At 38.8% G+C, this 26,598-nt stretch overlaps 1 protein-coding gene across 4 annotated transcripts in view; it reads right to left on the reverse strand.

The window, feature by feature from the left end:
- Positions 1-26,598, reverse strand: part of HPSE2 (heparanase 2 (inactive)) — a 779,029-nt gene that overhangs the window by 107,117 nt on the left and 645,314 nt on the right. The window lies entirely within an intron of this gene.

The following is a 26,598-nucleotide window of genomic DNA, read 5'->3' on the forward strand; positions in this document are numbered from 1 at the left end:
TACCTCATGTCTTCCGGGTCTAAGTTTGAGGTTTGAAATCATTTATCCTGTCCAATTAAAAAAATACGATTCTTTCTCAGATTGTTTTCAACCACGTAGTGTTAGTTATTGCATGTTTAAAGTTCGTAGTGCTGCACAGTGTAGAAACTCAAGTGTATAAATCTAATGACATATGCTTGTTGTGGTCTTGCTGAGGACAGTAGGACTGTACAACTTTCTTTTTAAAATATAATTTAAGCAAATAAAGGCATTAAGTTGTACTAGTGCAATCGAAGATTTATTATCTAAACTTTGAACAGTCAGGAAATTCCAGAGTTGGATTCCAGCAGAAATATTTCTAGAAAAGAAATTAGAAAGACCTAATGTACGTCAGTGCTTGGTCCATTTGCTGCCTGGTACAATAATCCTGTGGATTAAGCATGGGGACCTGCCAGGCATGTAGCTCATGTCTGTAATCCCAGCACTGTGGGAGGCCAAGGCAGGAGTATCGCTTGAGGTCAGGAGTTTAAGACCAGCCTGGGCAACACAGCGAGATTCTGTCTTTACTACTACTACTACTACAACAAAATTTTAAAAATCATGGGGGATCATATTGCACAGACTAACCCTGAACCTTGCAAAAGGAGACCAATGTCTGATGAATGATTGTGGAATGGGCTTCAAAGGGGTAAAATAATTTTATGTTTAAAAAAAGCATTTATCTTGATGTAATTGGCCAATAAAATTACATTATCTCTGTTACAAAAGGAGAAACTGAGGAACAAAGAAGGAAGTAACTAACTTGAGTCTCCTAACATATCCATAGTAGACCTAGGACTGTATGCAATATTTACTTACTCCAGATACTGGACTCCAATTTCAAAATTACAACATTCATGGACTACTGATGTATTTCATGAGATTGAGAAACTGTGAGCAGAAATGAAGGCATTCAAAGATGCCTTCGAGACAAAGTTCCGTAAAAATCTCACACAAAATAATTGCTAGGCGAGGACAGGTCTTTCAGCCCAGCCTGATTCATTTCAGGCATTGACAGTTAAGCCAAGTTTATTTTCATAGCTGTGAGTCTCACTCAGATTTCTATCTATCTATTCTGGATCATGAGTCCTTGGAGTTCTAATTCAGAGCAAAAGAATTCCTATCTCTTTTTTTTTTTTTTTTTTTTTGAGACGGAGTTTACCTCTATCGCCCAGGCTGGAGTGCAGTGGCGTGGTCTTGGCTCACTGCAACCTCGCTTCCTGGGTTCAAGTGATTCTTCTGCCTCAGCCTCCCAAGTAGCTGAGATTACAGGTGCCCACCACCACGCCCAGCTGCTTTTTGTATTTTTAGTAGAGATGGGGTTTCACTATGATGGCCAGGCTGGTCTTGAACTCCTGACCTCAGGTGATGCATCCACCTCAGCCTCCCAAAGTGCTGGGATTACAGGCATGAGCCACTGTGCCCGGCCTTTTCTTTTCTTACCTGGTTTTATTTCTAATTTCAAAACAAAACTTCTTTATAAATATAGTATCTACTTTCCATTAAGGCAAGATGCTATAATTGATGATTTATTTATTCCCTGGGGATAGCATCTGCATATTCCAGAGGTCAGTTTTATTTGTTTCTGTGAACATATAACCATATCTCAATGTGGATCTTTCTGCTTTGGCTGCTTACTCTAATTTTCTCTCCTTCCTGACCTGATCCACACATGCTCATGTGCATTAGGGATGCCTGGGGTTGGATTTCTTCCTTCTCAAGGTATTTTGTGAACTCTTATACCTGTCATTTGCATCCTGCCAACTGCATCCTCCCATCTCTCCACTTTTCTGCTTTCTTGAGAGTGAACTCACCTTCCATAACTAATGCAATCCATAAGCAGCCTTCATGCTGATTCTACAGATTTTAATTTCCTAACATTTCCCTTTAGACTTTTCCTGACATCCTCTTTTTAAAAAGAAAATCCCTTCTTGGAGTTAGTCACAGGCTCCACATGCCTCCTGTGTGAAATCCCCCCACAAGGCTCAGATGCCTCAGGTGGTATGTGGCCACGAACAGGCAAGGCTTGCCCAGACTAAGGGAAGGGGAGGGTTCTAGGAGACTATTTCTACTGACATGTACTAGGAACTGACTGTGTGCCCAGCACCCTTCTAGGAGTGGCGGATGAGATAGGGATAAATCAAACATGGTTCCTGACCTCAAAGAGCTCTAAGGTCCTTGGCACAATATTCAAGGCTAAAATACATAAATTATAGCATGGTGTAGCAGAAAGGGCACTAGCTTTGGGGCAACAGATCTGAGTGACCTTGGGCCAGTTACTTAACCTTATTTTCCTCAATTGTAAAAGGAGTTGATACCTATCTCATAGGGCTCTCGTGAGGATACACTAGTGCAAGTAGTATATACTAGGCATTCAATAAATGACATTTAATGGTTTACTGTTATTATATTTTTAAATATAACAGCAGCATTTACTATTAGAACTCTAGAATCAGCTAAACAAAATCTGGAACTCAGTTCTATTGTAGAAAAGCTTTCAGAGATGCCTTTAGTACGTATTAGAAAGAAATTGTTCCAGGCTTACTGGTAAGCCTGACTCTCGAGGCCTGCATATAGAACATGTTTCTACTTTCCCCAAAGGGACCCAATTTTACCATGAGGCAACTGAAGAGGGACTCTGTGGAGAACCCACTCTGGGAGTGTTGCTTGTTGCTCAGGCTCACAAGAATGAAGAGAACACTGGTTTTGTTGTCCCTCATTCTAAAAGCACAGGTAAAATGGGGTGAGAGTGTTTCCTGCTTGACTCTTGCTCTTAGAATGGAAAACGGAAACCAGCAGGAACTCAGTACTGCTCAGCCCCTATCTTCTTCACCTCTCACTTTTTCACAAAGGCCATGGGTCACACAGGTCATGGCTCAAACCTAAGAAAGGCTTTATCTGCAAAGGCAACCAGGCTCGTCACAGAATATGCTAGCTGTATAGATGAGGAGCTGAGGTTAAAAACCACAAGCACTATCAGGCAGTCCCTTGAGATGACCTCTAATTTGATTAGTCGTAATGAAGCATACCTAATGAGAATACTACTATATTTCTTTTTCTTATACAGCTTTATTGAGATAAAATTCACATTCCATGTAATTCATCTATTAAAGTGTATAATTCAATGGCTTTCAGTATATTCAGAGTTGTGCATCCATAACCACAAACACTTTTATCCTTTTTTTTACCCCAAAAAGAAACCCTGCATCCCTCAGCTCTCATCCCCCAACCCCTTACCCCTGCCCCTCACATTTAGGAAACCACTAATCTATTCTGGACGTTTTGTATAAATGGAATCATAATACATGGTCCTTTGTGACTGGCTTCTTTCACTTAATACTACTATATTTCTTAAAGACAGCAGTATCTTCAATGTATGACAAAAGAAGAATTGCTAAATAAAGCAAAGTGCTGTCATAATGTGGATTACTGCAGCATTAGAAAAGGTAGATCTACATATGCACATAAATATAAAATCTGGAAGAATATACATCAAAATGATAAAAGAAGAGACCCCCAGGGAGGGGGAGAGAGGAATAAGACTAGGAATAGAATGCAAAGAGGACCCTTCCTATTAATTTTTTTCAAGGATAACTTTTCATGCATTACTTTTATAATTAAAAATTAATTAAAAAGAGAACAGTAGAAATAAGAGAAAGAGAAGCAGGAGCTTTCCTTGGAAAATCCCAAATGGAATTGGGCAGGAAGTCCAAGTTTTCCTGATGCTGCTGAAGAATCTGGAACCACTCTGATCCCACAGACCCATCCAGTCTACCCAACATGCAGAAAAACTCCTTGGATAAGATGCAGCCCTGAAGCAAAGCCCAGGGAGCAGCGATTCCCTTTGTGCACTGGCATCAAGAAGAAGGTCTACTTCAACCACAGGACAACCTCAGTTGTCCTCATTTCCTACTAATTTAAAGGGAAGTAGGTAGGAAGACTGGGGACTCTGAACTGTGAGAGACACTGTCAAGCTCCAGGGAAATATAAGGAGGGCAGAAACTACACTATCCAGGACCCTGTGTATCTGTACATACATATTGACATGGAAATCCAGCTTCTGGGACTTTGAGAACTGTCTTGACCTCAGTGGTCTGCACAGATTTAGTGGAGTAGATCTTGAAACAAAAAGGGGAAAGGAGGACCTTTTGTCCTTTTTCTTTTCTTTTTTATTTTTACCGTTTCCTGGGAAAGCAGGGAAGAGGAAAGCTGGATAGGCTGATTCCACAACCAAACACTGCAGGGGAAGAGCCCTCAGCAAACAGTCTGAGCAACCTCGAAAAGGAAAAGGCATCATATAGGATCCTCGCTTTAAGCAATGAATTATGGATCATGAGAAGAATTTACTTTCATTTTCAATAGACTCTGATGAGGCTAAAGACCTAGGCATAACTGAATTTGCTTGTGATGACATTAGACGGAATATCTGCTATCTACACATCAAGGATTGGAATACAGGTACCCATTCTCAGGGTACCCATTTGCCACAGAGCACCACATGTCGGTGATGATAAATGATGGCTCTTAGGTGGAAGACAGCCAAATTGGAGTGTCACAAAAAGCAGAGATAAGATAGAACTCATCAACTCTAATGGATGTTTAAACAGGTAAAGTCACTTGCCTGAAGTCAAATGGTGAATTTGTAGTAGCAACAGTCAGAGTAACAGTGATAACATAGTTAATATTTATTAAGTGCTTATTATATGTCAAGCACTACGCTAAGCACTTCATATTTATTATTTCAATTAATCCTCACGACAGCCTTATAATGTAGCTGCTATCGTGACCTTCACTTTATGCATTAAAAAATAAAGGCTCAGAGAGATGAGGTAATTTGCTTATGGTCACACAGCTAGTTGGGGGCTAGAACAAGACGTCATGTGTTCTGATTCCAGTGCAATGTTACTACCATGCCATGGTGCAGATTCTTGACTTTCTTTCCCTAGCCTCCTAAAACCACCAACATTTTTAATGCCCCATAGTTACCAATTTGAAATCAGACTATTGAACTTTTTCTTGTCATTTTTAACTGTGTGTTTGAGTTAAATTCACCCAATAAAGACAAGAGGTTATATTAGTAAATAATTACCTTCTAGAATTTCACTCATCCTGTGTGCACCTCCATTTAGTATTTTCATAAGCTGATACTTATAATTTAGGTGTTTATTGTCACTACTTAGCTAAAAATTGAAATTGATTCTTTTGTTTCTAAGTAGAATGAAGCCCCTGTTTTCACTCTTTACTGGAAAAAATATACGTAAAGGTCAAAAATGAATTCCAAAATAATTGGAATAATATATACTAAGCTACAAAGTGAACAACTTACGATATCATGGATAAAACCTAGAGTGGGTTAAAATAATGAAAGGTGTCGTGGAAGAGCACAAATCATCAGGGAAACAATAAAAATTCTGGCATATGAGAAGGCGGATTACATTTTCCAAAGGGAATCCTGTAGGCTGGGGAGGGGAGGGGTGAATCTTTGAGGCCACTCACCCACAGAATGAAGACAACTGAAGACCACAGAGAAATAAAAAGCAACTCAATTTAGTTTAATATTTTTTTTGGAAGAAACAGAAAATGTTGAACTCATCTGCTTTTTCAATTATGAACAGGAAACATAAAACTATACTCAATAATATACCAAAAACTGTAATAAAAACTACCTCGGGCCCATGTTACAGCCAGCAAAAGAGGACAAGGAGAAGCAGAGAGGGAGGTGGGGGACAGAAGAGAGAAGAGGAAGCTCTGCGGGGTCCCAGGCACCTCCACATCTGTCACTGTCAGACCCCCTGTGTTTCAGAGAGGGCCCTCCTCAGGTCTACCCGATTTCTTTGTTTCCTTGCCTCCTAAACTTCTCCAGCACACCCTTTGCTTCTGCTTTCTCCCCTCCCGCATCCTGTCCTGCTTCTCCGCTCCCAACACAGTCTGAGAAAACACATCACCAGGACCCCTGCTCTAATCACAGCCCTTGTTCTCTATAGTCTTTCTACTGGATTTTCAATTGCTAATTAGCCCTTCTTTTTTTAATTGTTTTTCGTTAAATTACCACAGTAATATATTCACATGGTTAAAAAAAATGCCAAAAAGCTTATCATGATGAGTGCAGCTTCTCCCATTTGATATACCACTATTTCTGAATTTCTGGTATGAAAGATGAGGTATTTAGCTCTTGAAAAACCCCCACATTCTCTTCTCTCCTTCCTTCTCCTGATATGATGAAATTATATTCTCACACTCTCTTCTATTCACTTCTGCAACTCCAAACAACATATTTAAACCTGTAATTCTTTTGGTAGCAACCATACATAGTTATCTACGATACCCCACTGAGAATGGAAACCATCTACAGGCAAGCAGCTTGCTGATTACTTTAACTTGTCTTTATTTAGTCTACTGTCTTTATCAATATGATTTTACTGTTCCAGGAAGCTCTTACCCAGGAAGATACAACTTGAAAATATGTTTATTGTTTGTTTCAGCAATTTCCTGAAAATCCACTTAAATAAACATCAGATTGCACAAATTTTCAATAGATAGTATCAAATGACTGTTTACTCTCTAAGACTCATCCTGTGTAAACTAAGCTACAAAGTGAATAACCCTCACCCAATGTTACTGCTTTGTGGTATTGACCAGTCCTATATTATTATATTATGATATTAACTAGCCCTAATCAAGCGCCACAATGAAAGATTCACTTCAAAGCAGATCTCACGAAAGGCCTCATAAATATCCCATTTTGTCCTTGCTCTTCTGAGGAGCTATTAAAACTTTGGAGAGGTATTTTTCTCTCTCTTACCACAGTAAGCAATAAACTCAGTTTTACCTTCTCATCAGGTTAGTTTGGTGGTACTTTGGAGCCCTCATTCAACAATTTTGGCAGTGCCACTAAAATTCATTTGGGACCTGCTCACTATCACTAAACAAGACTCAACTCCAAAACAGTGCTCCCCTGAGCCCTGTTGCCTCCTGCTGGGATCTTGTTGACATTGACAATAAAGTTTATAAGTCCTGCATTGGACTTGGCTCTGATTTCTTTTTCATTTCATTTCTTTGAGCTCTCCAAATGCAGAGTTTATTTTGCATCCTAGGGTTAAGAAACCCTTTTCAGGAATTCTTCAATTATTTGATAAGATTGGGAAAATTTTTATCCTTGGTGGAAATCTGCCTTATTATTAACCCTGCTATTGGTTTCTATCTGTCCTTGACATTTCTTCTTGTACATCTTTAAAGGAAAGTTCAAAAGGAGAGGATAAAGACCCAGAGTCTGCTTCTCAAGCTGGCCCCAAGGACTAAGAAGTTCAGAAGGTTTCTTTTTGACCAGCATCCTTTGGAAAAGCTATGCTTCGGGTCAGTTTTCAAAACCTCATAAGAATTTTTCTCACTGTAGATGTTTTGACTCTGAGACTCTGATGCTGGATGAGATCTCCTCTCTAAACCTTCTGTCCCATGGGAACTGAAAATTCATCAAATTTTCCACTGGAGATGGCCCAGTCTTTTGGATGGGGACCCCAAGTTATAAGGTGCACAGCAACACTTTCAACCAACTATTTCCACACTCTCATGGGTTTGTCTCAGTCTAAATTGAATGCTTCCATCTTCTGGGCCACACTCCTGCTTTTTACATGTTCTTAAACGAAATCCAAATTTGTGAACTTCCTTTCTAAATGGCATAATTTCATCAAGCACAATTTAAAATGACAGAATTTTTAATATGAACAAAAAATGTTCAGTTGAGAAACACTTTAGAATGAAAAACGAAGTAAATATCAAATAGTCTGCATTTTTTGATTAGTATAACAGGAATACAAAAGAAATTAAAATTATAAAATTACTTCTTTAAGAGATTCCTTGGCCAAGGCAAAGGAAAAATCATGAAGCACTTAAAATTTTTTTCCTTTAGATACCCCCTACAACTCACAACTTGACACAAACCGCCTTCATCTTCCTATTCCTCTTCCCTCATCCTATGCTCCTCCATTTCCCTCTGCTTCTCTTTCTTCTTCGGATGCATTCCCCTCCTCTCCTGGCTAGCCAGAAACTCTCAAAGCTCAGTTACCCCTTAAAATTAAACTCCTTTCAGAACAGGAAAACCCCTGGCTTTTAATTCCTTGTCTCAATCTGGCCTGAGAGCCATTGAAAAAAGACTTTCCAACACCTAGACGAGATATTGTGAAATTTGCATAGGAATTTAGAATAGTTTTAATTGTATATAATGTGGGGCTCCCAGATCTATACCAATTAGCTTATATGTCAGTGGGAATCTTAGCTGCAAAAAAATTGGATGGAGAATGAAGAATGGGAAGACCCTGAGAATGACTTAAAAGACCCAGAATTGCATCAGAAGCTCTGATGCAGTCCCATAAGTAAAGAAGGATTAGTCTATTTAAGACTCGAAGGATCAGCTCTTTAACACTGCTGGATAGCATTTAGGAGTAGATCCTGAAGCAGAGCTGATCCCAGTTCTCTCTTCACTTTTTGTGAATAGCCTAGAAATAGAGTATTTAATACGCAAGCAAAATCTAGAATGGGAAACAGTCCTATTGCCAGACCTCCACCACCTCCCCGAAGATTTTAAAAAGACTCTTAGAACAAAAACAGAGAAGACTTGCCAAGGTAGTGCTTTCCATTACTGTGGTAAGTCAGTCACTCAGCTTTGCCTGATCGCCAGGTTATTTTGTTGATGTTTTCAGGGAGCTGGCAGGCACTCAACTCCACTTTGTAAGAGGAGGTCATTAGTTCTTCCATCTTTCCCTCCACCACTTCTCTGCCATTCCACTTCCCAATTCTGTCAGCTGTGCTTTCCTTTTATATCTTTCCAAGGCTGATAATATTTATAATCTATTCTTTAATCAAGGCTATCAGAAGATGTAGTCTAAGTGTTGAAAACCACCTATCAACTTTTAGTTTACTCATACTTGAATCATGACTTTCTCATTTAGTTCTCACCCTTCCCCTCCACTTTACAGTTTCTAAAAGGCTTTTCTCTTCTTCTTGAACTCCTATGCCTTTATCATGTTCTCAGTTCTTCCCCAAATCTCTAACATACTACCTGTTTGATCAAATTGCCATTTTCTGCCCAGAAAGCCTTCCTCCTGGAGTCCTCCATTCTTTTGCTCCAATCTGGACTATCTGCTCTGTAAGTCTGCTACCCAGCTGGTGATTTTTGGACTTTCATGCCTGAAAATGTCACTGCCCTCACATTTGTTTAAAAGTCAGGTGAGTTACACTTTTCTGTGTTGAAAACTAACTTTCAAAGTATTGCTCTATTGTATTGTAGTCTCCCGTGTTGATGAGAAAGTTGATGCCAATCTTAGCCTTACTCCTTTTTCTCTCTGGAAGGTTTCAGTCCCGGGTTCACGCCATTCTCCTGCCTCAGCCTCCCGAGTAGCTGGGACTACAGGCGCCCGCCACCGCGCCCGGCTAGTTTTTTTTTTTTGTATTTTTTAGCAGAGACAGGGTTTCACCGTGTTAGCCAGGATGGTCTCGATCTCCTGACCTCGTGATCCGCCCGTCTCGGCCTCCCAAAGTGCTGGGATTACAGGCTTGAGCCACCGCGCCCGGCCAAGTACCTTCTATTTATTCTTGGTTTTTAAAATTTTTTTCAGTGATATGCTTACATGTGAATTGGTTTTCTTTCATTCTGCTTGAAATTTGCTAGGCCCTTCAAATGTCAAGACTTTTATCTCCCTTCAACCCAGGGGCATATTCAGTTATGGGATATTTTCTACCATTATTTCCTTGATCATTTCCTCTCCTCTGTTCTCTTTGTTCTCTCTTTCTCCACGTCTACTAGTGAAATAGGGGAACCTTCTAATCTCCATTTTATAACTTTTCTTTCAATATTTTGTAACTTTTTGTTTTTTCTGTCTGTTCTATATTTGGGGACTTTTCTCTATTTCATTTTCCAGTCCTGTTATTATTATTTTTGCTTGAGAATTATATTTTTAATTTCCAAGAGGTCCTTACATTTTCATTGTTCTCACTTTTAATATATAATATAGCTTGCTGTGCTGGTTTCTGAATATAATACACTGTGGGCTCTCTTAGCTGACTTCCATCAACCAATTTATTGGATCAATGGATACTTTCCAGTATGTATAACACACTGAATGCTCATGGCTATTAGGCTATTCACTGGTTTGCCCATATTCCTACTTCTATAAACTGAGCTGAATACCTATCAAGAAGAGTTACATTTTTTCCCCAAATCTGTTTAGTCAAGTTGTGCTTGGTTTTATATATATATATATATATACACATACATATCATATATATGATATACATATATATGATATACATATCATATATATGATATACATATATATGATATACATATCATATATATGATATACATATATATGATATACATATCATATATATGGCTTTTATGTGGCATTATTAAAATTATTTGCTTATTATTGTTTATCTTTCCTTCCTTTTTTTTTTTTTGAGACTGAGTCTTGTTCTGTAGCCCAGGCTGGAGTGTGGTCCCCTGATCTCAGCTCACTGCAACCTCTGCCTCCTGGGTTCAAGCGATTCTCTTGCCTCAGCCTCCCAAGCAGCTGGGATTAGAGGCGCGTGCCAACACACCTGGCTAATTTTGGTGTTTTTAGTAGAGATAGGGTTTCACCAATCCACCCACTTCGACCTCCCAAAGTGTTGAGATTACAGGTGTGAGCCACTGTGCTCAGTCTATTCATCTTTTTATGTACTATTTTTTATGTTAAAATATTTTCAACATTTAAAAACAAAATTTGTGTTGGGTGTCCCAAGAGCTCAACATCTGGCTATAAGTAGTTTATAAAAGTTGGTCTTTTCTTCTTAATGATCAAAACAAATTTTTACCTTGATAAATCCATTTTAACTTAACGACAACTTAGTGTGGGCTTTAGAGCCTCTAGAAGTCAGAGACTTGAAAAAATTTACCTTTGAATTCCAGGGCTAGGATCGTATAAGACTAATAGTAATTTAGATTTAAATAATATAATTTTTTTACTATTAGTTAATATTTGAATCACAGTAACTACAGTTGTTAGAATACATAAGCAATCATTTACCACAGATATGATTAAATCCATGCAGGCTTATGCAACTGTGGCATCCCACGTGTAGGGTAGTGGGAATAGTCCACCCTTGGTACAGGCATTGAGAGGGATACATTGTGTGTAGAGATTTTTAAAGCAATTATAAAACGAAATAAAAGTCAGTCTGCTTTTTATTATTGCCATGTGCCAACAATTCTAAACATTACCAGTTATAAAATACTCCTCCCTGAAACAATCTTTTGTTGTTTCTAACTTCTAAACAACCCCTGTGGTTTCTGTTGAGTTTGAATAATATGTGTGTAAGCTTCAAATTAGCACATTTAAATAATTTATCCTTTAGTAAATATTGTACTCTACATAAAAGTTAATTCCAAGAACTCCTAGTTATTTAGTGGGTCCCCTACACACACATGATCCTTGTGAGAATGAATTTGTGACTGTGTGAGCTGTTTGACATTGTGCAAGCTCTCCTCCAGCCAGGACTTCACATCTCCAACTCCTAATGGCACTACATACTCCTGCACTTAAACAGAGGGTTCAAAATAAACCATGATAGCATGGTGATCTTAAAGATGAAAAAACAGAACTAGAGTTATTTCAACTCTGTCAATTTATGTGACCATTTAGAGATTTTGTGTTGAAAAATATAAACAGGAAAACAGAGTACAAGCTGTGCTCTATTTCTGTTGTACAAATGCAAGTTTTAGTTTACACTAAAATATTTTACTGAAATGGAACAATACCTTTAAATAGAAAGAGCTTTAAAATAGAAATGTGTTTGCTCTTTTAAATTGTCAACTGTTTTAATACTATAAAAGGAATCAAGAAAATTATACTATTACCGATTATCACTGCGAATAACTGTCATATTGAGGAAGGGGATGTTGAAAAATGATCCCCTTCTGGGTGCCAAATACACTAAGTATGCCCATGCATGACTTGGCAGGTTGCTAGGGCAAGACCAGGCAGTACTGTGAAGCAGATGAGTGTGGCACCAGTTCATCAGCTCCATCTGGGTCTCCTCTTTCAAGCCCTGTCCCTTCCCAGGCCTCACCCTAGCTTCATCAATTCAAGATTCCACTTCTGAAGTTTTGCTCTCTGCAGTCAATTAACGTATTCTTTCATGGCATAACCCTCTCTATGGAGTATTTACATTTTACAGGAGCCTTTAAAGTAAATACCTTTATTGAGATACAATTCACTTATCATATAATTCACCCATTTGGTGTTTATAATCCAATTAGTATGTCTACAGTTGTGTAACCATCACCATAATCAATTTGGAACATTTCGTCACCCACGAAAGAAATTCCATAACTATTAGTAGTCATTCCCTATTTCTGCACCCCCCGCCACCCCCAAACGTTTTCTCCTCTGCATTCCCTGGCCCCAGGGAATCATTTATCTACTGTGCAAACTGATTGTACAAAATGAACTCATTTTGTCATACCCAACCAACGAAGAGTAGGGTGGCATAGGGAAGCAGGTCACAAATGCCTACTCCGGGAACTGTCTTACAACTCCAATCCAAAACTGCATCAGCCTGCTACTGAGGAAGGAGAATAGGGTCCGGAGGCAGGGAACCTAAGAACTTCCTAGAACTAAATCAAAAGGAAAACCCTAATCTTCTACACTCAAGTAAATAACTTTGTAACTTCCCTTCAGCAATGGCAGGAATTATCCTCTTCATTTGCATAGGGCATATACCAAGTAAATAACTTTGTAACTTCACTTCATCCTTTCACTTACATAGGGCCTACACCAACTAACCAATGGGAAACCTCTTAGAGGGTATTTAAACCCTAGAAAATTCTGTAACCAGTGCTCTTGAGCCTCTTGCTCAAGCTAACTCCCCTTCTGTGGAGTGTACTTTCATTTTAATAAATCTGTGCTTTTCTTTCATTGCTTTGGTTGTGTGTTTTGTCCAACTCTTTGTTCAAAATGCCAAGAACCTAGACACCGTCCACCGCTAACACTATGACTTTAAAATACAAGTTTTACCTAGAAACTGCTGCCATTCACCAATCAGAACTTACCTGCTCCTGCAAAACAATGTCCACACCAGTTAACTTTATTTCAAAATAACGTATGTAACCTTCCTCTTTTCCCTCAATAAAACCCCAGGCTTTCCCTTTGTTCTAGGACACACCTAACAGCTACCTGGTTTGTGTGCCCCAAATTATAATTCTTGTGTATTATTTCTAAATAAACCCTTTACTTGAAGATTCATCACTCTTATATTTATTTCATGTTGACACTACTTTCTGTTTCTATGTATTCACCTATTCTGGACATGTCATATAGCATAATGTTAAGGTTCATCCACGCTGTAGCATGGAACTTTGTTCCTTTTATTGCCAAATAATATTCTATTGCATGGACATACCACATTTCATTTGCCTCTTCATCACCAGTTGATGAACATTTGGGCTGTTCCCACTTTTTAGCAACTGTGAGTAGTGCTGCTATAAAAAAATCATGTACGGGCTTTTATGTGAACATGTGTTTTTAATTCTCTTGGGCATATACCTAGCAATGGAAATGCTGGGGCACATGGTAACTCTGTTTAACTCTTTGAAACACTGCAAAACTGTTTTTTCAAAGTGGCTGCACCTCTTTACAATCCTACCAGTGATGTAGGAGGGTTCCAATTGCTCCACATCTTAATAAAAGTCTTTGAAAGTAGGGGGTAAAAAAAGTGTGAAGGGAGTAAACATGCACTGAGCACTGAGCAGAAAACATACATTAACTCCAAAATCTGTTTACTTTTGGTTGTACTACCCTGAGGACCAAAAAGCCTTTACTGGACTGAATCTTCCCCTGTGTAAGGGCAGAAATAAGAAATTGAATGGTTGGGTTGCAGGAATCAAAACTATAGCCACACCTCTTACTGTCCATAGTAACCTGACTTTACCATTTCAATGTCTTCATCAATGTAGCTTTCCTGTTCCAGAAAATTCTTGGTCAGGAAGATAAAAGCTGCAAATAATTTAATTGTGGATTCCAGGAACTTCCTGAAAAATCCATGAACCCCTCAATAGAAAGTAGCAAACAACAGTTTGCACCTCAAGTCTCCTTTGAACCCCTCACCTCAAAATCCCCACCTGGCCATTCACTGATACTAAACTATTATATCATGATCCTTAGCTAATCTTAACTAACACCCAGGATAAACCAGACTTCAAAAATCTCATAAATATTCTAACTTTGCCCTCTCCATTCTAAGATGCTACCAAGAGTCTGTTTAGATAGTGTTTTCTCTACCGGCAAAAACAAACTCAGTTTTGTCTTAACAACAGGTCGCTTTGGAGATATTCTGGAAAGCTAGGATTTGACAGTGGATATTTGTGAAAGGAAGCCTGCAACCCCACATACATGTATAGACAGGTGTCTTGCCTCCCTACCTGGACGGTCAGACCTGCCTAGTAATGAGTAGTAAAAGGCTTCTGTATTACTAAGAAGAATCTTGCTTAAAGTCACAAAATATTATAGTAGTAAAGCGAGAAAAACAAAGACAGAAAACATAATTTAAATTTTCTATTAGACTATAAGTTCTCTGAGAGCTTTCCAATAATCTACCTACCCAATCCCCCCAGAATCCTCTGCAGTTTGGTCTACTGGTACCACGTGGGGGTCGAGATATGGCTAAGCCATGACCAGGATGACTTCAATCACATAGTTTGCTCTAAGCCTTGGGTTAGTTGCTACATGAAAAGGTATAATCAGTAAGAAAGGTACCAATTTCTACCATAAGTGCTTCTTTATTTAAAAGTTGTTCTAAAGTAGTGTCTTCTTTTTTTTTTTTTTTTTTTTTTTTTTTTAGACAGAATCTCACTCTGCCACCCAGGCTCTGGAGTACAGTGGCATGATCTTGGCTCACTGCAACCTCCGCCTCCCAGGTTCAAGTGATTCTCCTGCCTCAGTCTCCTGAGTAGCTGGGATTACAGGTGCGTACCACCATGCCCAGCTAATTTTTTGTATTTTTAGTACAGACGGGGTTTCACCATTTGGCCAGATGGTCTCGATCTCTTGACCTTGTGATCCGCTCGCCTCAGCCTCCTAAAGTACTGAGATTACAGGCATGAGCCACTGTGCCCATCCTACGGTAGTGTATTTTCAAAGGAACAGTCACCTAACGTTTATCTGATGCTAAAAGTTTTATGCTAAAGAAGTATGTTTTTGGTAAGTAAAAACGTATTGAGGCCGGACGCAGTGGCTCATGCCTGTAATCCCAGAACTTTGGGAGGCCAAGGTGGGTGGGTCACCTGAGGTCAGGAATTTGAGACCAGCCTGGACAACATGGTGAAACCCCGCCTCTACTAAAAATACAAAAATTAGCTGGGCATGATGGTAGGCGCCTGTGATCTCAGCTACTCTGGAGGCTGAGGCAGGAGAATGGCGTGAACCCACGAGGCAGAGATTGCAGTGAGCTGAGATTGCCCCATTGCACTCCAGCCGGTGTGACAGAGCAAGACTGTGTCTCAAACAAACAAACAAAAAAAGTCCTTAATCTCTTACCTACTTATATAAATGAAGCTTTACAATTATTATTCCAATTATTCTAACTCCAATTATTATGGCATAACGTTGATATAAAGGGAGAGTTCACAGTAGACAACAAAAAAGACATGGACACTATTTAATGTAACTTACATCTCTATTAGGAAATTGTAAAGGTAAAGGATTCATATACAATAGAATTGCCAGGTTCATGCCTCAGTATCTACCATGCATATCTTAGCTCCCCAAACTGTTCACTGTTTCCAGATGCATCATATTTTGACATATTTCTGAGTTTATGAGTCATTTTCTATCCTTGGAGTGCTCTTTTCCCTCTCACCACCAACAGCTATGTTCCACCATCCCTGTTTATCTATTAAAATCCTTTTCAGCCAGGTGTTGTGCTTTAATGTCCTAAACAACATTCACGCAGGCCACTATTACACCTTCTACAACCATTTCCACCGGTGTTTTTCTAATACTTGTTTAAATGCTTCTTCTAAATTTAAGTGTATAAATGAGAAACTTCATATCAAATTATGTAAAAATTTAAATAGCATTACTTTCCATAATTAGAAATCATAAAAACAAATACTCTGGAAAAAATACATTGTTACATTCTAAATAGAAAGCTAACAAATGCTCTGACACTCTGTAAAATAGGAGATTGGCAAGATTAAAGAGTTGAGGACATACTCCAACAAACTGAAACTTCCTCTTAGACTTGATCAGAATGATGAAAAGGGAATAATTCTCCCACAGTGGGATTCAGTGTGTAATACCATGCCATGTCTCTCCTATTCACAGTCACAGGATACCTAAATTCCTCTCCCGTATCATCAGTGGTGCATTCCCTACACTTTGGGAACATTGGCGCAGAGGAATAAAGGTGGGCTTTGGGGCCAGATTGTTCTGTGTTCAAACCTGAGAGTTGCCATTTATAAATTTGACTTTGGACAGGTCACTTGACCTTTGTAAACTTCCTTTCTTCTTAAGTAAATGTGATCGACCTCCGCAGGAGATTTGAAGGATTTGAGATAAGGTATTTATAAGACGGCTAGCCTATGAGATGTCTTAATAAACCATAGCTTATATTATTATTATCTTTATCAATATCATCATTATCATCCTTCAAGGCATGGATCAAATATTACACCCTCTGTAAAAATGCCACTTTCTTCCCTGAAATTTCACAACACTCTGAACATACTTTCATTTGAATGATATGTTTATATCTGTCTCTCTCATTGTTTAGCGAGTTTTTCAAAGGCAAAGCCTCTTCTTAGCAGAGCAGAGCAAAGCACACATTGATTGAAAGCCTACTCTGTCCAAAGCTCTGTGTGAGTCATATCATGATATGGAAAAAAATTGCAAATTTAAACCTGCAAGAGATTGAGCACTCAGGCAGGTTACGGCCATATCATTAGAACAGTTGCTCTGGAAACAGCCTCATACATGCTGTAAAGAGCAACTGATATATGTTTCTACATTGTAAATTAAGAGACAAGACACTTAGGGCCAGATAATTTTCCACATGTCCCTAGCATGCCCTTGTCCTCCCACAGCTGTTCCTTTCTACTCCTCTTAATAAAAAATTCAAGTTACCAAACAATGGCTGCTAACTCTTGAGTACAAGTCCTCCTCTTCTGAGAACTGTTTTGATCCAAATATTTCTGAAACTAGATGAACTTCAGTTCACCCCTCCCTCTGAATCCCCATAAACATTTCTGCCCTCCTTCCCCAAGTTAAAATGCTCCCTCAGAACCGTCTTTGACCTCGCATTTTTGAATAAAGGCTTCTGCTAACATTCTCTGGTTGATTTTCTTTACTCCAGAAAACAGTAAAGTGTCATGAGAATGATATTTAGAGATCTTAAACCAATGTTTTAAACTTTAAAAAATTATAAAATATTTCACTAAACAAAAGAATACACGAAATAGCTAATTCAGTTTTCATTCTGTAACCGGTTTTAGCTTTCATTCTCTATACATCATGCTGCCCTTCAGCTCTTTATATATTGAATTGAGGACATTCAAGCTTCTTCAGAAGGTCAGATACCACTTAGAACAAAAAGGTCAATACCCAGCTTTGAGTTTCAAATTAGCCTAAAAACATTTAGTGAGGCAAAGTCTTGGAAAACAGATTTTATTAAGTAAGATTTTTCTCTCTAAATTGTTAAAGCTTTTCTTAACACAGCAAAGCTTGGAGGTCTGACATAATGTTTCACTAGAAGCCTTACTGTAGAGAGGACTGAGGATATGACATAGGGAAAGTCTGGAGGGGATGAGATCAGGGACAGCACATTGCCTGCATCACAGAAAAGAGGCCCAGTGTTTATCCTACTAATTTTCAGGCCAGGGAGCAGGAGAAACTGAAAGACAGGCAAGCAAATGTTTGACTTTTCATATGGAACTCTGTGGGGAGACTTTACCAACCTAGGGCAGCTACAGTGGCACAGAAACAGTGTCTTGGTGTGACTCTGCAAAGACAAGACCTAGGTCAGTGCTTCCAGTCTGCCATGGCCTTTGCTTTCCTGCAGGAGATCCACAAGTTCCTATGTGCTCTGTGAAGCCACAGAGAACTGCTGAGGGGACTGATTTTCTGAAATAATCTTGGTGACAGTACAAGGAAATCTCAGAATATGGACAGCTTAACATGGAGCAATGGGAATGCTCCTGCTCAACAGCAGGCACCGAGACAAAGCCAAAAAGACCTAACAGCACCCACCACAGCTCAGTAAACACCAGTGTAGTGCACCAAGTAATCAGGGATGGCGATGACTGAGTGAAGGCCAGTGAGTAACCGGATGGATAGCACACGAGCCACAAGGCCCCTGCCCAGTGCCAGCACATGGTGTTAGCAGCTGTTAGTACCTAGATGGCATCTAGAAGGAAAAAAGGTGAAAGAATTCAAAACTCTACAAAATACGAAAAATTACCAGGAAGAAAAAACTGAGCTACCTTTAACTGGAAAGTTGATTTGTTGTTGTTGTAGTTATTGTGATTTTGTTATTTCCAAGCAGAGTTAGGGGCTCAAGAGTGATCAATCCATGAAATAAAGTGTGTTTTTAAAAAAATATCTGATTGGTAGAATATGAATTCAAGGCCTCTTGTTAAAATAACATAGTGTAAGGACGATGGGTGCACTGCAGTCAAGTATAGGCTGGGGTACACATCTGGGACAGCATGACACAGCGGGATTGGAACGCAGGTGCACAATCCCATGCATTATATAATCACAGCTATGCAGCCATAACATGCGGGGACTCATCACCTGGCTCTGAGCCACTATTGTCTGTGAGGTGCATAAATGCAGCACTGACAGTGTGAGTGAGCTGTTGAATAAAGCCACGTCCCACCTACCTGTGGTCTCTTGAGTGTTTCTTCAGCTACCCGCCCCCCCACTGACTCCCCTCAGATCTCAGCTTGGGCTGGAATCTAACAAATAGTGGTCAAAATGATGAGCCCTGAGATGAGACTTCATGCTTCCAATCCTGGCTCATCACTTTTTAGCACGAGTTGAAATCTTCCTCCTTTTAGTTTCCACCCAGGAGTTCAGTTCTGTGCCCTACAAGAAATCTATGCCCAATAAAAGAAATCAGCCCTCTCATACATGACAGCCTTTCAGATGTCAGAAGACAACCTTTGTCTCCCCTGTGAGCTTGTCCTTTGTTAGTCTACTTTCTCTAGAACTTTTAATCCATAGTCACATCATATGATTCATCACCCTGTCACTATCCAGACTGCTCTCCCTAAAAGTGTTTGCAAGTTACCTATATTCCCTTTATACTAATTTCACACTGTTACACATAACTGCTTGATAAGACTCCACTTTTGTCCTCGGCCATGACTGGAATGGTTCTTTTCATTCCCTTGAATCCTCATCTTTGACTCAAACCCCTCTTGGAATTACACAGAATTTGGTCTTCCTGTCAGAAGGCCACTGGCAGCTGTGATTCAACTATCCAGATGTTCACAGTTTTCCCTATATTATCTCCCTTATGCTGATAGGTTTAAACAAACAGATGAGGTTAATTAGAAAGTCAGCTGTTGGGTCTAAGTTCCCTGATCACTACTTCTCCACAAAGCAAGAACAGAAAAGAGAGTAAAGAAGGGGTGCCTGCATGTTCTAACACCAACCCCCAAAGTCTTAATCATAAAAGATAACTTTTGGCTGGGCATGGTGGCTCACGCCTGTAATTCCAGCACTTTGGGAGGCCAAGGAGGGTGGATCACGAGGTCAGGAGATCGAGACCATCCTGGCTAATACAGTGAAACCCCGCCTCTCCTAAAAATACAAAAAAATTAGCCAGGCAGGGTGGTAGGCGCCTGTAGTCCCAGCTACTTAGGAGGCTGAGGCAGGAGAATGGTGTGAACCCAGGAGGTGGAGCTTGCAATGAGCCAAGATTGCACCACTGCACTCCAGCCTGGGCGACAGAGCAAGAATCCATCTCAAAAAAAAAAAAAAAAAAAAAGGCCGGGCGTGGTGGCTCACGCCTATAATCCCAGCACTTTGGGAGGCTGAGGTAGGCGGATCATGAGGTAAGGAGATCGAGACCATCCTGGCTAACATGGTGAAACCCTGTCTCTACTACAAATACAAAAAAATTAGCCGGGGTGGTGTTGGGCGCCTGTAGTCCCAGCTACTCGGGAGGCTGAGGCAGGAAAACGGTGTGAACCCAGGAGGTGGAGCTTGCAGTGAGCAGAGACCATGCCACTGAACTCCAGCCTGGGTGACAGAGCAAGACTCCGTCTCAAAAACAAACAAAAACAAAAACAAAAAACTTTCACTCTCTCTCTACTCCCTGTTAAGAAGAGGCAACCATCCTGCCAATGGGAATCTCTGGTTATGCTTCTAAGGGTCATATCATTCAAACATTGTCTTGTTTCTTTCATTTTTGAATTCTCTTTTTCATTCAGGGCTCAATAGTCACTCGTGGCTGAGAAAAGAGTTTTGTGTCTAGGTTGGAGCCATGATGTGCTTATCTGTTGATAGGCATGTCACATAAGCATTTCTCCAGTACAGAAACATGCAGTAAATTGAAATCTGTACACCAGGATTAGATACACCCAGGATTGTATGCCAATTTCCAATAGCTTTCTCCACACCGGGAAAATGAAATTTATGATAAAGTAGCTTCTAAGTTCAATACAATCTAGTGGTTAGAGAGTGGTTTCTGGAGCCAGATTGCCTGGCTTTGAATTCCAGCCCCTCCACTCACTAGCCAGTGGGAGAGTCACTTAATTCCTTTGTGTCTGAGTTTCTCTACCTTTAAAAAATAAATAAATGAAATGGAAAGATTTTTTTAAATGAAAAGCAATAATAAGGTCTACCTCATAGTGTTGTTGTAAGCATTAAATGCATTAATATATGTAAAATGCTTAGACCATCCAATTAATCCAGTCTACAAGGGATGTAAATTATGTCAAGAGACTCTGAACAAGCTATAGTAATCTTCTTCCCTATACAGTTATACCTATGACCTATACATCTATTTAGATATAGGAAGAATGCTGATATAGGGATTAAAAAAAAAAAAAAAACAGCAAAAAAACAACAACAAAAAATCCCCCAAAAAAACAGAGCCCCTGACACTGCCACTAGCTAGCAAATTATTTACCATTTCTGTGCTCCAATTTATTCATTTGCAAAAATGAGATAGTAATATTACCTGGTAGTTACTGAGAAGACTATGGCACAATTTACATGGAGCACCATGTAAATGGCAGAGCACTGTACAAATGTAAAAGGTCATTAATATCATTGATCATTATTCTTCTCACAATTAATTGGCATCCAGAGACATGTATAAGATCAGGATATCAGCCAGGCATGGTGGCTCATGTCTGTAATCCCAGCACTTTGGGAGGCTGAGTGAGGCAGATCACCTGAGGCTAGGAGTTGGAGACCAGCCTGGGCAACATGGCAAAGCCGTCTCTACTAAAAATACAAAAATTAGCTGGCGTGGTAGTGTGTGCCCATAATCCCAGCTACTTGGGAGTTGAGGCAGGAGAATCACTTGAACCTGGGAGGCAGAGGTTGTAGTCAACTGAGATCACACCACTGCACTCCAGCCTGGGCGACACAGTGAGACTCTATCTCAAAATAAAATAAAATTAAAATTAAAATAAATAAATAAATCAGGATATCCTGCCTTGTAGAAAGAAATTATTTTCTTTAACCCCGTTTTCTAGACTTGAAGACAGCCCCTTTGCATTTCCTTGGCATTAGAGCATTTCATCTTCATATCAATGTATCAGCACATGTATAATACTGCATTACATGGCCCAGTTTTCAAGGTCAGAGCTTGCCTGTGATGACTATACTTCAGTTTGGCTTATTGGCCTATTTGGATGAATATCTGATCTCTTCAAAAGTGTTTCCAAATGACAAGGAAGGATAAAACACTTTTAGGCAAGTCTCCTGTGGATGGCTCATGAAGCATTTACAGCTTCAAACAGATTGTGTCCTTCCCTAAAGAAGGTATCCTGTTTGAACGTAAGCTTCAGTTTCTCTTGGTTTGGATCTCAGACTCCATTTTGCCTCTGTAATCCATGTTCAAAGACTGCTGCAGTCTTGACTTTGGTCATGCATTTCCTTGAGTTACCTGGAGAAAGTAGTCTGATTTTAGTTAAACGTTTCCTACACCAGGTAAATCTTGATATGACCAAAGTGAAGACCTTGTTCACATTCTGTAGGCAATGGATATGATTTCATATTCCATAGTTCAGGGCCTTTCTTCTTGCACCCTCAGAAATCAGAATAACCAGCCTTCTGTCACATGGACCATGCCACCTAGAAATCACCCTAAATGTCTTATAGTTTGCATAACTTTATTGGGTTCTCCCTCAAACAAAAATCCTCTATTTCTGATTATGTGTCCCAAATGTATCTGGAAAATATTTTCAAGCTAAATCTCATTTTCTTATTTCCTGTCCATATTTTTAACTTCCCCAGACCCCCTGGATAATTTATCTATTGCATTATTATTTGCAGTGAAAGAAGTAAAGACCTGCTCCTTCTCAGTCTTTGAGCTCAGGAAGTATCTCCAATCATTTTTCAATCTTTTGTGGTCCAGAGAGAGCCTAAACATGTGTTTTCTGGGGGAAATTTAATCCACATGCTTATGATTAATTTATATATAAGTCATTAGATTGGTGTTTCTAAGACATTACATTTGGCAAGCTACCTCTCTCGCCCTTCAAATTCCTTCTTGGGTCTTATTTGAGTTGGTATAGAACTCTACCCAGGTGCTTTTCAGTGCTGGTAAAACACTTGGAAAAGTCATCCTGAATATCTGAGATGCCATTCTGTCCATCTTATAGTTGATATATAACTGCCTGAATGGAGGGTATCTTACAGTATAGAGAGTGATTAAATAATTTATCATCAGGATTCTTTTAGGCAGCAGCTATAACTGCTCCTCAGAGTGGGCTATGACTTCTAATGACTGATTCATCCAAAACTAAAATTCATTTCAATTTAATCCCACCCAATTTAATAATACTTCACTGTGTACCTCTTATGTGCTAGGTACAATGAGTCATAATATATCCTGCCTTCAATTTGCTCATTGTTTAAAAGGAAAAATTGATCTATTTAAACTATGATAGAAGGAGCTAAATGTAACACATAATTAAAGTGCTACGAAAGAAGCAGAAATTCCTATTGGAGACATCAGGGAAGATGGCAATATGGCTGCACTTAGGAATTACTGAGTATGTTGTGGATAATTATGAGTAGGTGGCTCCAGTAGAAGACATGCAATCTGGAACTGACTCATTGGAATAAGATTTGAAAGGCAGCGAAAATCCAGATTATGGAAAGCATTGGATGCCATGCTTAGGAGTTTGGGGCATTATATAGGCAAAGGAGATCCAATGAAGGTTTGTTTTTTAAATACAAAGAATGATATGATCATATGTTTAACTCTGATAATGTGGAAGACAGATTGGAAGTGAAAGAAACTACAGGCAGGGGAAGATTCGGAAGACTGCTGTGATGATCCAGACAAGAACTAAGAGGCTCTGACGGATGACAGAGACCAGAGTAATGACAGTGGATGGCCTGGCTTTGAGTCACATTGCTGAGATGGGCTTCATAGAGCTTAGAGGTGAGTAAGATATGAAGACTAGGTAGGCTGTGAGTGATCTCTGGGTAAATTACCTACATTGTTGGGGTCTTCCTTTTCTTAACAATAGATTGAAGATAATATCTCCAGTTATATTAAGGATTGAAAAAACATAGTATGAAATGTCTTAGTTCCTTCTTGGCATACAGCAGACTCTCATTTCATAGTAACATAAAAAATAAAAATGAAAATGAGGTTTGTGAACTAAGATTTCCAGAACAAATCCATACCCATGCTTCTTAGGTCTCTGAACTTTTGGAATATTCTATTTAAATATCTTCCACATGTATCTCTACAAATATCTAGTTATTGGCTCATTTTTAAATTGACAAATAAAAATTATATATATATTTTTGGTGTGCAACATGTTTTGAAATATGTATATATTGTGAAACAGCTAAATGAAGCTAATTAACATACGTATTAGCTCACATACTTTTCATTTTTTTGTGGTGAGAACGCTTAAATATATTCTTAGTGATTTTCAAGAATACATTTTTATTAACTAGAGCTGCCACATTGTACATAGATAACTTAAAATTATTCCTCTTATGGAATTGACATTTTGTATCCTTTGACTAATATTTCCCTACCCCGCCTCCCCTTCCCCACCACAAGCCCATGATATACACCATTATACTCTCTGCTCCTATGAATTCAACTTTTTAAGGTTCAATTTATTAGACATATATCCAAATACCAATTCAGATATATATCTAGATATCTGAATAAATTTATTAGTTCTAATGGATTTTTTAGTGGAGTCTTTAGGATTTCCTTATATAAGATCATATCATCTGCAAAGAGGAACAATTTAATTTATTATTTTCCATATAAGTGCCATCATGTGGTATTTGTCTTTGTGTGCCTAGCTTATTTCACTTACCATAATGTCCTCCTCCAAGTTCATCCATGTTGTCTCAAATGACGGGATTCCCTTCTTTTTAAGGCTGAGTAGTATTCTATTGTGTATATATACCACATTTTATTTATCCATTCATCTGTTGATGGACACTTAGATTGTTTCTATATCTTGGCTATTGTAAGTAATGCTGCAATGATCATGGAAAGGCAGATATCTCTTCAACATATTGATCTCATTTCCTTTGGATATATATCTACCAGCAAGATTTCTGGGTCATATGGCAGCTTATTTTTATTTTGAAGAACCTCCATACTGTTTTCCAATAATGACTGTACTAATTTGCATTCCCACCAACAGTGTGCAAAGGGTGTTCTTTTTTCTACATCCTCACCAACACTTCTTTCATCTTTTATATTAGTCATTCTAATAAGTGTGAAGTGGTATCTCATTGTGGTTTTAATTTGCGTTTCTCTGATGATGCGTGATGTTGAGCATTTTTTCATACATCTGTTGGCCATTTGTATATCTTCTTTTGAGAAATGTCTATTCAGGTGCTTTGCCCATTTTTAAATCAGACTATTTGTTTACTTGTTATTGAGTTGAGTTCCTTATATATTTTGAATATTAGCCCCTATCAGATGTATAGTTTGAAAATATTTTCTCCTATTGCATAGGCTGTCTATTGATTATGTTGGTTGTCTCCTGTGCTGTGCAGAAGCTTTTTACTTTGATTTAGTCCTATTTGTTTATTTTTGTTGTTGTTACCTGTGCTTTGGGGGTCATATCCAAAGAAAAACAAAAACAAAAATGACTGCCGAGACCAATATCATGGACCTTTCCCCCTATATTTTCTTCTTGTAGTTTTATAGTTTCAGATCTCATATTTAAGTCTTTAATCCATTCTGAGTTTTTTTATATGGTATGAGATAAAAGTTTATTGTCATTCTTTTGCATGTGGAAATCCAGTTTTCCCAATACTATTTATGAAAGAGTCTGTCCGTTTCCATTGTGTGTTCTTCACACCTTTGTCAAAAATCAATTGACTGCAAGTGCATGGATTTATTTCTGGGCTCTCTGTTCTGTTCTGTGTGTTCTGTTTTTATGCCAGTACCATGTTATTTTGATTACTATAGTCTTAAAGTATATTTTGAAGTCAGGTAGTGTGATGTCTTCAGCTTTGTTCAAAACTCCTTTGGCTATTTGAGGTCTTTTGTGGTTTTATATGAATTTTAGAATTGTGTATTCTATTTCTGTAGCGATCACTGGAATTTTGATAGAGATTGCATTACATCTGCACATCACTTTGGGCAGTGTGAACATTTAATTCTTCCAATCCACGAACACAAGAGATCTTTCCATTTATTTGTGTCATCTTCAATTTTTTTCATCAATGTTTTATAGTTTCCAGGATATAGGTCTTTTACCTCCTTGGTTAAATTTATTCCGAAGTATTTCTGTAGCTATTATAAATGAGATTATTTTCTTTTCTTTTTCTTTTTCTTTTCTTTTTTCTTTGAGATGGAGTCTCGCTCTGTTGCCCAGGCTGGAGTGCAGTGGTGCAATCTCGGCTCACTGCAAGCTCCTCCTCCTGGATACACATCATTCTCCTGCCTCAGCCTCCCGAGTAGCTGGGACACCAGGTGCCCACCACTATGCCTGGCTAATATTTTTGTAGTTTTAGCAGAGACAGGGTTTCACTGTGTTAGCCAGGATGGTCTTGATCTCCTGACCTTGTGATCCACGTGCCTTGGCCTCCCAAAGTGCTGGAATTGCAGGCGTGAGTCACTGCGCCCAGCCAAATGAGATTATTTTCTTGATTTCTTTTTCTGATAGTTCCTTGTTAGTATATTAAAATGCTACTATTTTTATATATTGGTTTTATATCCTGCAATTTTACTGAATCAATTTATTCATTCTAATGGTTTTTTTAGTGGAGTCTTTAGGATTTCCTTACATAAGATCATGTCATCTGCAAAATGGAACAATTTAACTTATTATTTTCCAATTTGGATGCTTTCGCTTTCTTTCTCTTG

The sequence above is a fragment of the Theropithecus gelada genome, chromosome 9, assembly GCF_003255815.1.
Source record: "Theropithecus gelada isolate Dixy chromosome 9, Tgel_1.0, whole genome shotgun sequence".
NCBI lineage: Eukaryota > Metazoa > Chordata > Mammalia > Primates > Cercopithecidae > Theropithecus > Theropithecus gelada.